The sequence below is a fragment of the Leucoraja erinacea genome, chromosome 1, assembly GCF_028641065.1.
Source record: "Leucoraja erinacea ecotype New England chromosome 1, Leri_hhj_1, whole genome shotgun sequence".
Taxonomy (NCBI): Eukaryota; Metazoa; Chordata; class Chondrichthyes; order Rajiformes; family Rajidae; genus Leucoraja; species Leucoraja erinaceus.
This window is the reverse complement of record NC_073377.1, coordinates 71,473,201-71,488,006: the sequence shown is the minus strand read 5'-3', so window position 1 is coordinate 71,488,006 and position 14,806 is coordinate 71,473,201. Positions and strand designations below refer to the sequence as shown.

General features: G+C 43.4%; 1 protein-coding gene across 1 annotated transcript in view; it reads left to right on the top strand.

Annotated features, from left to right (window-relative positions):
• The first annotated feature begins 5,612 nt into the window (after positions 1-5,612).
• The window catches only part of tmem33 (transmembrane protein 33), a 34,009-nt gene continuing 24,815 nt past the window's right edge, over positions 5,613-14,806 (top strand). Inside the window, exon 1 of the mRNA XM_055636987.1 lies at positions 5,613-5,768. The gene's annotated coding sequence lies outside the window, so the exon portion shown is untranslated. The remainder of the gene's footprint in view (positions 5,769-14,806) is intronic.

Genomic DNA, 14,806 nt, shown 5'->3' with positions numbered 1-14,806 from the left:
ACAGCCCCTTTAGGAGGTTTGGCATGTCCTCAACAACTCTCACCAACTTCTACAGATGCGTCGCAGAGGCATTTTATCGGGATGCATCACAGCATGGTTTGAGAGCAGTCTGACCTATCATCTATCTCATTGGAGATCTTTGGACTGTCTTTAATCTGACTTTACTGGCTTTATCTTGCATTATCTCTTACATACATTATTCCTTTTATCAATTATCTGTACACTGTGGATGGCTCGATTGTAATCATGGATTGTCTTTTCGCTGACTGGTTAGCATGCAACCAAAGCTTTTCACTTAACCTCGATACACGTGACAATAAACTAAACTCAAACTCAGGTGTTACATCTCCTGCAGTTGTTGGCAAAAGGGCCCAGGGAGGGGTTGGCTACTCAAAAATATTTTGAGAAAATACCCCAAAGAAAATCAAATCCCCACGGATTGACTAGATGTCAGTTCACAAAGGTGCCAAAATTGGTTGAAATCTCTCCACATATTATGCAGTATCAAGACCATATTGAGATATTCTGTTTCTGCATTTTGAGAAACTGACAACTTGTTTTAGAGTTTGTATAACATAGTAAAATGTCCTGTCATTTCACAGCATAATAATACATCAAATACTATCACTGAGACAGTAAAGACAGTGAAAGAAGCATAGTTTCACAAGGATCTTACACGAGGTAGACATGAAATTATTGAAAATTATTTTCAGAACAATGTTGAGAGAGCTGCAAGCACAGTCTGCAATGGTGAAACAATGGAAAATCAGAAATCGTATAAGATCTTGAAATTAAAAAAATATATCTTAGTACACATTTTAAAAGGTAAGTATATTCTTAGTGAAAACCCTTTTTTTTTCATACATCTTTCAGCACTTTTGAAATGCCAGTTTCTGATAATAAAAGGTGAACACAAAATGTAATAAATGTAAATATTAGGTATGCTGATACATTGTAGAAAATGCAGTCACTGAAGCCTTTCAATTGCTAGTCCACTTGTTATTATACTATTCATAGAGTAAAGCTTAGCACAAAGGGTCGACAGTCCCTTCCTATCTGCAATATTATTCTGTAAAGATTCATAAAACACAGTGAAAGTTTCATCCAGGAAAAATAGAAAAACTGCATTAAAATTCATTATTGGGCATAAGAAATATAAATTTGTTTAAAAAGCCTTCTGCCCAGAACTGAGAAAATTCTAAAAATTAGAGCCTATCCTATAAGGAATTCAAATAAAATTCTGCATGCAAAACTTGACGTTTTTGAAACGCCCTTTCACAAATGGCTATTGATGCTAGGTGAATTGCAAAGTTTAAATCTGTGCAAAGAATGACATTGGCAAATCTCTGTAATTGTCTACTGAATGTTTATGAAGGCTAGATTACATTTTTTTGAAAGATCAGAAAACTATCAGCAATTTTTTTTTGAAAGATCAGGAAATTGACAGCAGTGGGTAACTGGCAGAGAAGGTTGGTTGATGTCTGGGACAGATGGTGGGGCAGCTGGAGAGGTTGATCCTATTCCAATTTCCTCACATTTGCTAACACAAGCTGCAAAAAGGGTGCAGTGTGCAGATCTGGTCCAGGCATGGGTGGCCATGCAGCCATGCACTCCACTGCCCAGTGTTTCTCATCAAGCCTCAGGCTCTCTAACCATTACCTTTTTAAACACACCACACTAACACACTAACATGAACAGTGTTTGGTTGCACAATGGACTTCAGTCTTTTTGCACTAGTATTGTGTTTTTACCTTACTGAATTTGTTTTTACTATATATTATCTAGGTGTATTGTGTTTTCAGGCGTGATATGCGTTTATTGTTTCATTGTCGGTACATATAAATGTCAATGAAACACTCTTGAGCAGGATGTCGCTCCTCGCACTGTGCCCGGAGGGTCAGACAACGGAATTACCACATAAGACACAAAGTGCTGGAGTAACTCAGCTGATCAGGCAGTATCTCTGGCAAACATAGCGAGGTGATGTTTCAGGTCAGGACTTTTTTCAAGTCAAGTCAAGTTTATTTGTCACATACACATACGAGATGTGCAGTGAAATGAAAGTGGCAATGCTCGCGGACATTTGTGCAAAAGACAAACAACCAAACAAACTATAAACACAATCATAACACACATATTTTTTTACATAATAAATAATGGAAGGAAAAACGTTCAGTAGATTTAGTCCCTGGTGAGATAGGCGTTTAAAGTCCGAATGGCCTCTGGGAAGAAACTCCTTCTCAACCTCTCCGTTCTCACCGCATGGCAATGGAGGCGTTTGCCTGATCGTAGCAGCTGGAACAGTCCGTTGCAGGGGTGGAAGGGGTCTCTCATGATATTGTTGGCTCTGGAGTTGATTGATTGTGGGGAAAGAAAGCTGGACGAGAGGAGGGGCAGAACAAAGCCTGGCAGAAAATAGGTTGATACAGGTGAAGGTTCAAGTTCAAGTGTTCAAGTGAGTTTATTGTCATGTGTCCCTGTATAGGACGATGAAGGGGGGGGGGGGGTTATGAGGCAGATGGTTGGACAAAGACCAGAGATTAAGAGACGGAAGGTGTGAGACTTAATAAATGAAGAGTTGCAAATTATGAAGCTAGAGGATGGAATGTAGGTGGAGGGGGAGAGCAGGTGAGAAATAGATACAAACCCAGCTGGGACAGAGGAAAGAGGGAAAATAAATGTCATGGGGGGGGGGGGGGAAGAAGGGGTAATTTTGAAATGACCTAAAATTGGAGAATTCAATGTAGGTTGGGGTCATCGACACAACTGGGATCCAGCCGCAGTTGCAGGCCGGGAACCTCCTCGCTGTCAGCTCCAACCATGTCATGTGGACTGGGTTCTATTGCTCCACTCTTCTAAAAGAGAACCTCAATAATGGCACCACTGGGTCCTGCTGCCATTCCCTCTATGCTGACCGTGCTACTTCTCCTAACTCCCACCATCACTCCTCATATCCCCTCCATCATACCCCCGTAGTACCCCATAAAGCCTCCCCATACAACGTTCCCCAAGCTTCCCTCCACACTGAGCCAGGGTGACTCCACACTCTGAGCCAGGGTCTGACTTCAGTTCTTACCCCGTCAGGTTTTCACCACCATCACCCCCTCCCCTCCAAACTCCCTCTTTCTGAAGAATGGTCAGTCCTCAGCAGAGCCCTTACTCTTACGACTAAACCTGAAGGAGTTCCGAACCTGCCAGGGTCTTTCACTGGCAATGGGTCCTCACTGCCCAGTGACGACCTCTTCACCCACATTCCTCCTCCTTATGGACTCCCTCTACTGGCCTTCTACCCTCTTTGGACTTTATTTTATTTCTCTGATCATCACCTTTCACCCCACTAGCCTCCGAATTCAACACATCATTTGCCGACCTCACATCATCTCCAAGGTGATCCAACCACTATTCACATCTTCACATCGCCACCCTTTTATGCTTTCCAGAGACAGCTCCCACTGCAACTCCTTGGTTCACTAAACATTTCCCACCAAACCACGCACTCCCCAGGGTACTTTCCTGTGCAACTGGAGGAGATACCTGTCCCTATGCTTTCTTGCACATTCCATCTACGGTTTTCAACCATCCTTGCAGGTGAGGCAGAGGTTCACGTGCACCTCCTCTAACCTCATCTTCTGCAGCCGATGTTCCCAATGTGGCTTCCTGCTGAACACTTGCACCTGCTGAATCTCCTGATTGGTAACCATTTTAACTCCCCTTCCCATTCTTTTAAGTTTAGAAATACAGCATGGAAACAGGCCCTTTGTCCCACCGCATCCGTACAGACCAGCGATCCCCACACATTAACACGATCATACACACACCAGTGACATTTCCATTTATACCAAGCTAATCTTGGGGTAAACCTACGCAGGTCACGGGGAGAATGTACAACGTCCGTACAAGCAGCACCCGTAGTCAGGATCAAACCAGGGACTCAGAAACTGTAAGGCAGTAGCCCTACCGCTACACCATCATCCCACCCCTTCTCCTTCGACTGACCTTTCTAGCCTGTGCCTCCTCCATTGCCAGAGTGAGGCCATGTGCAAACTGTAGGAACAGCATCTCATATCCTGTTTGGGTAGCTTAGAACCCAACGGTATGAACACTGAATTCTCCAGTTTCAGGTAACTACAGGCACTCCCCTTCTTCCCCCACCCCCTTTCTTTCCCTGTCCCATTCTCTCTCCCCAATGCCCCACCTGGACTCGTACCTATTTCTCCATTCTCCCCTCCTTCTATCTATCACTCCTTCCTCTAACTTCACAATTTATTTTGTTTCACAGCCTGTGTCTTGCATCCCTGCCTATCAAAACCCCCTTCACCTGTATCCACGTATTTTCCGCAGGCTTTCTCCTGCCAGTACTCCTTTCCAGATTCCCCCAAGCCCAGTCTGAAGAAGGGTCCTGACCTGAAAAGTCACCTATGCATGATTCGCAGGGATGCTGCCTGATCCGTTGAGCACTTTTTGTCTTTTATTGTTACAAAATCAGCAAAATCCTTGTTTGGCCTAAGGTACAAACACATCACACACATCAGCTCTTCTTCACCCATTCCTTCTCTCCAGAGATGTTACCTGTCCCACTGAGTTCATAAGTGAATGGAGCAGAATTAGGCCATCTGGCTCATCAAGTCCACTCCACTATTCAATCATAGCTGATCTATCTCATCCCCCTAACCCATTCACTTGCCTTCTCCCCATAACCTCAGACACCTGTACTAATCAAGAATCTATCTCTGCCTTAAATATATCCACTGACGGCCTCGACAGCCTTCTGTGACAAAGAATCCCACAGATTCACTACCCTCTGACTAAAGAAATTCCTCATCATCTCCTTCCTAAAAGAACGACCTTTAATACTGAGGCTATGACCTCTAGTCCTAGACTCTTCCTCCAGTGGAAACATCCTCTCCACATCCACTCTATCCAAGTCTTTCACTATTCTGTACGTTTCAATGAGGTCCCCCCTCATTGTTCAAAACTCCAGCGAGTACAGGCCCTGTGCTGACAATCGTTCATCATGTGTTAACCTATTAATTCCTGGGATCATTCTTGTAAACCTCCTCTGGACCCTCGCCAGAGCCAACACATCCTTCCTCAGGTATTGTGTCCAAAATTGCATATAAAATTCCAAATGCGGCCTGACCAGCGCCTTATAGGCTATATTTAAGGGAGTGCAGAGGGAGTTAGATGTGGCCCTTGTGGCTAAGGGGATCAGGGGGTATGGAGAGAAGGCAGGTACGGCATACTGAGTTGGATGATCAGCCATGATCATATTGAATGGCGGTGCAGGCTCGAAGGGCCGAATGGCCTACTCCTGCACCTAATTTCTATGTTTCTATGTTCAACATTAGTTACTCCAGCATTCTGTGTCTATCTTCGGCAGCATCTGCAGTTCTAACAGCATCTATCCTCTAACAGCATCTGCAGTTCCTGCCTACACACATACATCAGGGAGGTGGGTGCGAGCTAAAGGTACCAGAGAAGCTCCTCTAGTATCTTTGGTGCGAGCTGCTATCACGCGCCTGCGCGGAAGAGACGTCCTTGGGCCGACGCCCCTGCCGACACGTCACTACGGCAACACGTCATGCTCAGGCCGCCCGCCGGCCCGGCGGGGGTTGCGCAATTACGCGCGTGCGCGGAGGGATCGCCGTTGGGGCAGCAGCGGGTACGAGCTTCGGTTGCGCTGAGGGTCGAGCAGCGTCACGCGGGTCAGGCTCTCTCCACCTCCTCCCTCCTCCGGGGACTCTGCGCCGCCGCCGCGCCGGCAGCAGGTAGGGTACCCGCCCGCCCGCCCGCCGGCCGCTCAGTTGCCGGGGTAACGATGGAACTTTCTAGAGCCGTGGTGGTCGCCGCTCGCCCGGTCTCTCACGAAGGTTGAGGCTAGGCCCCGGCTCAGCCCCAGTCACTGGGAGTAGGCCCAGTGTGGTTGTCATTGCGCCCGGGTGTGCGGTGCGGTGCATCCTCACGTCCCCGTCCGTGTTTGTAGAGGCAAGGCCCATAGTCACCCGGCCCTGCACGTTGGCCTGGGCCTGGGCCTGGGGTGGGATCACCGCCGCATTCAGCAAGGTGGTGAATGAAGTGCGTGCAGGTTGAGGCCCAGCCTCTCGCCTGGGTGAAGGCAGCGAGGTGCATCGGGCAAAGGTTGGCAGAGTCTTTAAAAGAAGTGTCATTGCTGAAAGTTGACTTGTTGTTTGTTATTTACGGGATCCCTCGGATTCACAAGATGCCCCCAGAGGATTGCACATCTGCAACACGCTGTTCACGAGAAGGGGGATGGAAGTCGGGAAGACAGTCAAGCATTTGACATTAGAAATGTGTTGGAAACCAGGATTGGGAGGCAGGGGTCATTTGATTTAAGGAAAGTCATTTGTGATAAACTTGCTCGAATTCTTTAAGGATGTAATGAAGTAGGTAGATAAAGGAGAATTAAAGATGCAGTGTATTTGGATTTCCAGAAGGCATTGAATAAGACAACACTGTAAAGGTTGTGATACAATATTTGAGTGTATGACAACAGTGATTGGGAGTAATATATTAGCAAAGATAAATGGAACATTTCAGATTGGCCATTAGTAACTAGTTGGGTGCCACATGGATCAATGCTGTGACACCAACTATTTGCATTGAAAACATGCAATGTATAGTGCAGGAACAGGCCCTGTGGCCCTTGATGCTTCTGCCAACCATGATGCCAGTCTGAACTTAATCCAACTTCCAAACTAACTATATGAGGTCCATATCCCTCTAATCCTAGCCTGTTCGTGTGTAACTATCTCTTAAATGTTGGCTTCTCCTGCTTCACCCTGGCAGTGCTCTCCAGGTACCTACTGTGTTTTTAAAAAAAGACTCGCAAAAATCCTTAAATTTTTGCCCTCCCGCTTTTTGACATTTCCAAGTCACGGTGGCACAGCGGTAGAGTTGCTGCATTACAGCAAAATGCAGCGCCGGAGACCCGGGTTCGATCCCAACTACAGGCACTGTCTGTACGGAGTTTGTACATTTTCCCTGTGATCTACGTGGGTGTCCCCCGAGATCTTCGGTTTCCTCACACATTCCAAAGATGTACAGGTTTGTAGGTTACTTGTCTTGATTAATAGCTTGATAAATTAAAAAATTGTCTAGTATAAAATTGTCCAACTTCCAGTATAGTCCCTAGAGGACTCTTTGGAAGGTACAAGGTAAAAGCCTCTGACTATCCAGTCTATCTATCTATGCCTCTTCCAACAGGATGGCTTTGTTGACAACCTGTTGAAGATAGCTAAATTTGTTGTGAGACATTGCTGTATTTCTTCTCATTAGGCACCAGAATAAGGGGGGAGGGTATAGCTTCAGAATTTTGAATGAGATGAAAAGAACTTTCTGAGTTTGTGCAGATTGAGAAACTGCTTGTTCACTGTCATAAGCTTTAATGGCCAACATTCTAAAGAATTAGTACAGTACATGTCCACCACTGAGCCCTGTGGCTGGGCATAGGGACTTCGGCCCAGCTGGTGCCGGTGAATGCATTCGTATAGCTAACTTCAGAGGCTGACTGCAGTGTGGTGTCTAGTCAGACCGTTTTGCTACCTTTGGACTCCTCTCGGAGGCCTGCATCAGACAACGGGGGTGACAGGTGTGCCCACCCTACCGCAATTTCGGCAATCTCTAGTTGACCCGGTAGTCTTGCCAGGAAACCAGCGCCTCGCCCCTGTGGGCCCTCAGTTCAGTTTAGTTCATTGTCACATGTACTGAGGTACAGGTTTCTGAGAGCAACTCGTTAACTTGCGCCTGGGGTGCCCCTGCAAGAAATGAAAGTTTTGCTGTAACTTTAATTTACATTTCATGTTTGCTTTATTTAAGTTTTTACAATCCATGGTGCTTTAGAGACCCAGCAGGGGTATAATTGGTAGGTCAGAGGTGTATTGTATCTTTATTACGTGACCACTGTTGGTTTGGCAAAGCAGATAATATGGCAAGGCTATGGAAGCAAGGGGGCTGGAAAATCTTATGGTATTTTAGATGTCTTCAAAGGCAAAAAGCAGGAAAAGCAGTTCTCTGTGTAGTGTTCTCTGTCAGGCCCTGTTGTGACTAGCACAATGAATTCACATCCGCCATCGTGTAAGATAAGTTTAATCTGCTATGACTGAAACTTCCAGAAAGTCACTTGACCTCATTCATGAGGCACAGGTACATTTGCCAGCTTCTGCTTTTGGCCTCAAGGGGCACTGGCATTTACATTACATATTACATTACATATAGGGTGGTTGCACGAAAGGTCATTGGGTCATAGGGCTCGATGCACGGAGCCGCTAAATCCAACTGGAAGACATCCGTCACTTCCGGTATATGTTATTAATGCCAGAAACGCGTACTTTCCTACCTGTTAAAAACCGCCAAAATGTTGAATTTTTGCGCTGAAAAAAATTGTGGGAGTCGGGGTAAGTGTGAGAGACATGTACCCAACTTTAGAATTCCAAACGTGAAGTGAAATGAAGGTATAGAGAAGCGAGAACTGAAGGGACTACAGCAGCTAAAGTGCTTGGTAAACATTGAAAATATTGGGAATTATCGCGTTTGCTCACTGCATTTCATCAAGTAAGGCATTATTTGTGTTTTTTCTTGATTCCTTTGGCATCTAAAAATTCTCAGAAGTGATAAATCTGGCTGTAAATTTTTCTTCAGATGCGTTTTCATTTTATTTCTGAAGTAGGCTAAATGTCCACACGCTTATCCCGATTTCCATAATTATTTACAGTGCAAAAATTGACAATTTCAGCGGGTTTTAACGGGCCCGCTACGCTGGAAACAATGGTAAGTGCCTACCTGCAGTTCATGCGTGTAATCCATTTGGAGTAGCGTAGCAACAGTACGGGTCATGGGTCGTGACCCGACTACCGTGAAACCTCCCTATACATCCCAAATTCCATTCTAATACATTCAATGATAGTACATTACAGATACATCACACTCTGGCTACCAGGAGTTAAATGGGATTAGATGAAAGGAAAAGGGTTCTTCAGACAGATCCCTTGGATGGTGGGTCTCTCATATGAGAGATGAAACAGACCGCTTTTACTTGACTTTAGAAGAATGCTAAAAGCTCTTAATGAAGCATACAACATTTTTATGGGTCTTGACATAGATCAGAGTCTGAAGCATCACATGGTCTCAATAGTCAGCCATTGAGGACTGAAAAATTCTCTTCACCTGGAAGATAGTAAAGGGCCTTATAGAGCTTCACACTTGGGTATCATTTGCGCCTCATTTACGCCTCATTTTAAGGGACAGAAGTTTAGGGGTAACATGAGGGGGAACTTCTTTACTCAGAGAGTGGTAGCGGTGTGGAATGAGCTTCCAGTGGAAGTGGTGGCGGCAGGTTCGTTGGTATCATTTAAAAATAAATTGGATAGGCATATGGATGAGAAGGGAATGGAGGGTTATGGTATGAGTGCAGGCAGGTGGGACTAAGGGAAAAAATGTTGTTCGGCACGGACTTGTAAGGCCGAGATGGCCTGTTTCCGTGCTGTAATTGTTATATGGTTACGCGTCATGTAGAAAATTGGTCGACGCGTGTGGGGCGCGTGAGTGATGCACGCATAGCGCATGGTGACGCGTGGAATCACATGTAGTGTACCAAAATCCTCGCATGCCACCTGCGTGACGTATCGCTTATGCACGCTGATGCATTGGCTACACACGCTGTATCGCGTGGTGACGTATGGCTATGTCACCGTGCGTCAACGTCCGTAAACATGCATGCCGCGCGCAGCCCATACGCAGTCGGCCCGCCTTTTACGCGTCATGTAACCTCTAACCTCGTCCACACTAACCTCTTCTGGGTTTCTTGCTAGCCTTTCTTGGTGTACTCCTGCCTGGCTGATCTGTAAGTATGAGGGCTGCTGCTAACAGCAGTCTCTGTTGTTGCTGTAGCAATACAATCTGTAGATCTTCCATGATGGTCATGATGCAGAATAGGGAAGCAGGGTATTCTAATGACGTCACGTGCACCAGACGGCTGTGCTGACGCACGATGACGCGTGATTTGCATGCGACCGTCGCGTGTCAATCACTACGGACTGTCGCGCAAATGACGCCCAAGTGGGACAGGCCCTTAAGTCTTTGAGAATTCTTTGTTAAAATTGGCTGTGAAGGCTCAGTCACTGAATATATTAAAGAAAGAGGTCAGTAGGCGTTTAAACATTATGGAATTGAGGGATATTAAATGAGTGCATGAAAGTAGCATTAAATTAAAAGAGCACCACTGATCTTATGGAATGGCAGAGAAGACATAAGGAACAAATGGCCTTCTCTTTCTTAATTCAAATGTTCCTAAAATAGGTAGCATAGTTACTAATCATGTGATGATACATTTGAAACTACACTGCTGGGTTCTAGATCCAGTTGTGCCAAATGGGAAATTGACTCAGGACAGATTAGCTGTGAAGCGTCAAGGAAGAAATATTGAGTAAAAGGAGAACAAAATATGAAAAATAGTTGAAATTGATATCAGCTATAATTTTTGCTTATTTGATAAAGTCCACAGCTCTTCTTTTGTTCAAGCAAACTAGATTAAGTATTGTGACCCTTTGAATTTGATTACTCGTTTCGTACTGTATAATAAAAAATTTAGTACTTCAATGAAAAATTACTAATTGCTTTGTCATTGTGACATTTTGAAATGTACACTGCACCTTGTTCATTTTCTGCTTTATTCTTATCTATGGAGTAAACAAAATAGAGTTATTGGTTGACGACCTGAATATTTACAACTTTATATATTTTATTTCAGATTTCCAGCATCTTGAATGTTTTGTATCTCTATCTCACAGTTCTGGCATTTTTTTTCTCTTGTTTTTATTCATCTCCTATTTGCATTTTCATGCATATCAGAACCACAGTCAGAAATAGCACAGAAACAGGCTTTGACCACTGGCTATCTGTTGACTGTCAAGTATTCATTTTTACACCAATCCTATTACAACCCATTTTGTTCTCCCCAAGTGGCCATGAAATTCCCCCGATTTTACCTACCATCCACGTGCAACAGGCAATTTATATTTTGTCCCATTTCCTCCATGTCCCATCAATCTGCATATTTTTGGGATGTGGAGGAAATCGGAGCTCGGCAAATTTTTTTTAGCACTTTCTTAATTTATTCCTGCTTTACAGAGTTGTTTGATATATGAAATGTGAGCATGATGGTTTTTTAAGTGATAGTGAATTGAATATACTATGTAGTATTCTCTTGTGCACATGTATAGCAGCCTGCACAAAATGTGGTGATTTTTGAACTTTATCTTAGTGATAAACTTCCCTTCAACAATGTCATACAGGTCATCCGTTCTTGAAAACTATTCCGAACCCAAACAGTGCATAAGTCAGAAATGTAAATAAAAACATAGGGCAAACAAGGGCAACGTAGTTAAACCAAGATATTTATTTCAACCATTCAAGAATTGTCACAATTGACAAATTCATACCACTGGTCTCCCAATTGCTTGTTCACATGCACAGACTGTATATACAGTGTCCCTCCATAATGTTTGGGACAAAGACCATCATTTTTATTTGCCTCTTTGCTTAAATTTATTCCTGCTTTACAGATGTTGTTTGATATATGACATGTGAGCATGATGGTTTTTTATACAGTGATAGTGAATTGAATACAGCTGTGTTTATACATATTCTCCCCATTGGGCACATAATGTTTGGGACCATGCACAAAAGGTGGTGATTTTTGTGTTTAACTTTATGCAGGTTAGTGATCTCAACTTCCCTTCAACCATCTTTCATACAGGAAATCCGTTCTAGAAAATCAACTATGGGGACCGAAGCCAAACAAAGAAGCCATTATGAGACTGAGAAATAAGTAAAAACTGTTAAGACATAGGGCAAACCTTAGGGCAAAATCAACTGTTTGGAACATAAGATATTTATTTACAACGCAAAGGGGCTGGCAAAGGAATTGTCACAATGATGACAAAGAATTCTCTCTATACCAAAGGTCCCCAAACACCTGTTCACAGATCAGACTACACTCTACAGGAGCCAGGTGTGGATGTTTCAATGACCAATCTGCAGACCTTCATGAGCAGAAATTTAGAGGCCACTGCAAGATGCAAACCACAATTTGCCGTATTTGTAGGCTAGCCAATAACAGTTTGCCATGAAGTACTTAAAAGTGCACATTGTCAGATTTTATTAAAGGCCATTTTTATACTTTTGGTTTCACCAAGATTAACTTGTATTACAGCTGTGTTTATCCATAGTTCTCCATTTCAGGGAAACACGGTGGTAATGTTTGGGGGCATGTATGGCTTCACACTGGTCACTCTATCCCCCTTGCTCCTTAGGTGTTTTTAAGATGGCGGACTGCGGGGGTTCATGCAGTTGTATATGGAGCTCTCAGCACCGCCCTTTCTTTCCCTCCAGTCTTTCCATCACCTTCCGTGGGAACTTTTATAGAAGTTTATCAACATGGGGACCAAAGTTGAGCCAATGAAAGTCAAAGAAGCCATTATGAGACTGAGAAATAAGAATAAAAAACTGTTAGAGACCGCTTCTTCGTCCTCTTGTGCGCTTACCAAAAGCAACAGTTTGGAACATAATTGCCGGGCAGCTGGTGAGCTTACTGGGAATCGCAAAGGGGCTGGGCAGGCCAAGGAAGACCTCCACAGGGCACTGGGATGACAGAAGAATTCTGAGCTCGGCTAACAAAGAAAAATCCCCAAACACCTGTCGGACAGATTTCAACACACTCTTCAGGAGTCAGGTGTGGATTTGTCAAGGGACCACTATCTGCAGAAGACTTCATGAGCAGAAATACAGAGGCTACACTGCAAGATGCAAACCACTGGTTCGCTGCAAATATAGGATGGCCAGGTTACAGTTTGGCAAGAAGGCCTTAAAAGAGCCCGACCACACTTGGACTATGAGGGGGAAAAAGGTCTTTTTAGTGCCTTCCCTCACAGTGAATTCTGCTGTGGGGGGACGTTTCATGTTGATTTCTATAGTGTACTGTTCTGTGTCTTTTTTCTCTTTTTTGTTTTGTATGGATATATTGACATTTGATCTGTTCAATTAATTTAATCAATCTCTGTAAAGCACTTTGGTTCAAATACTGGTTTTGTTGAAAAGTGCTATATAAATAAAGATTATTATTATTATTATTATCTTTATTGATGATACAACTGCTGATGGTAGTAGCATAATGAATTCTGAAGTGTAAAGACACATCCTATCTGCTCAAGTTCAAACAAATACCTCAATTTTATTGACCGGCAGTTAATTCTACAGCAAGATAATGATCCTAAACATACTGTTAAAGCAACAAAGGAGTTTTTCAAAGCTAGATAATGGTCAATTCTTGAGTGGCCAAGTCAATCACCTGATCTGAACACAATTGAGCAAGCTTTTTATATGCTGAAAAGAAAACTGAAGGGGACTAACCCCCGAAATGAGCATGAGCTAAAGTTGGCTGCAATACAGGCCTGTCAGAGCATCACCGGAGAGGACACCCAGCAACTGGGGATGTCCATACATCGCAGACTTCATGCAGTCATTACATTCAAAGGGTATGCAACAAAATACTAAACATGACTAGTTTCATTTACATAACATTGCTGTGTCCCAAACATTATGGTGCCCTGAAATAGTGGGGGGGGGGCAAATCTCAAATTGTGGAGTACAGAGGCAAATAAATAAATGACAGGTATTTGTCCCAAACATTATGGAGGGCACTGTAAGGCGAGGAGCCAATCTACATAATAAGTATGTTTCTTTTTGATGGATCTACTACCAATTTTGACATGCTCATCAGTCTGTTCCCAATTCTAAATGGCAAGGCTCTCTGGCTTTCTGCAACATTCTTTCTATCTTGAGCTGGTTGATGGAGAGCAAATGTTGCACCTGAACTAACTTTTCAAAAAAGCCTTGATTTTGGTCTAAGTTATGTTTTTATGCTTTGTTAGCTGCTATATTTCAATAGTTAATGTTCAGAAACATTGAAAATGTAATTAGAGAAATAAATTTACAAATGATATAACACAGAATGATATTTAACTAAACTGTTGTTCCCCTTGATCCTGAGGAAAACAGACATTAAATTTAAATTAATCATGCATGTAAATCATAAGATGAAATGACCACAGAATTGATATCATGTGAGCTAGTTTGTTTTATAAAATTATTAGACTTCATTGTTATAGAGCAAACATTATTTTCAAAAAGTGCATTGCTCACTTTCCTGCTGTTATGTTTCTTCACTCAAATATTAAAGTCTTTAGTTCAATTAAATTATAATTTAGGCGAGTTATCTTAAATCAATTAGCTTGGCGGCATAGCAGCACAGCTGGTAGAGCTTCTTCCTCAGCTCCAGAGAATTTTGTTCGACCTTGACCTCGGGTGCTGTCTGTCTGTTCAACTTGTGACAGCATGGATTTCCTCCATGTGCCTCAGATTCCTCTCTCATCCCAAAGACCTGTAGGTTAAAAGGTTAATTTTTGGATTCTGTAAAATTGCTCTTTATTAAACTGCCCTTAATGCACAGGAAGTGGATGAGAAAGTGCGATAATAAAAGAGATGCACAACGCTGGAGTAACTCAGTAGGTCAAGCAGCATCTCTGGAGAAGGTAGATAGGTGGTGTTTTGGATCGGGACACTTGTCCTGGGCCTCCTCCATGCTCCATTGCCAGAGTGATGCTACACGCAAAGTGGTGGAACTACACCTCATACTGGGTCGCTTACAACCCAATGGTATGAATATTGCATTTTCTAACATTAGATAACTACAAACCTCTACCCCTTTTTGCCACAACCCCCCTCCCGCCTC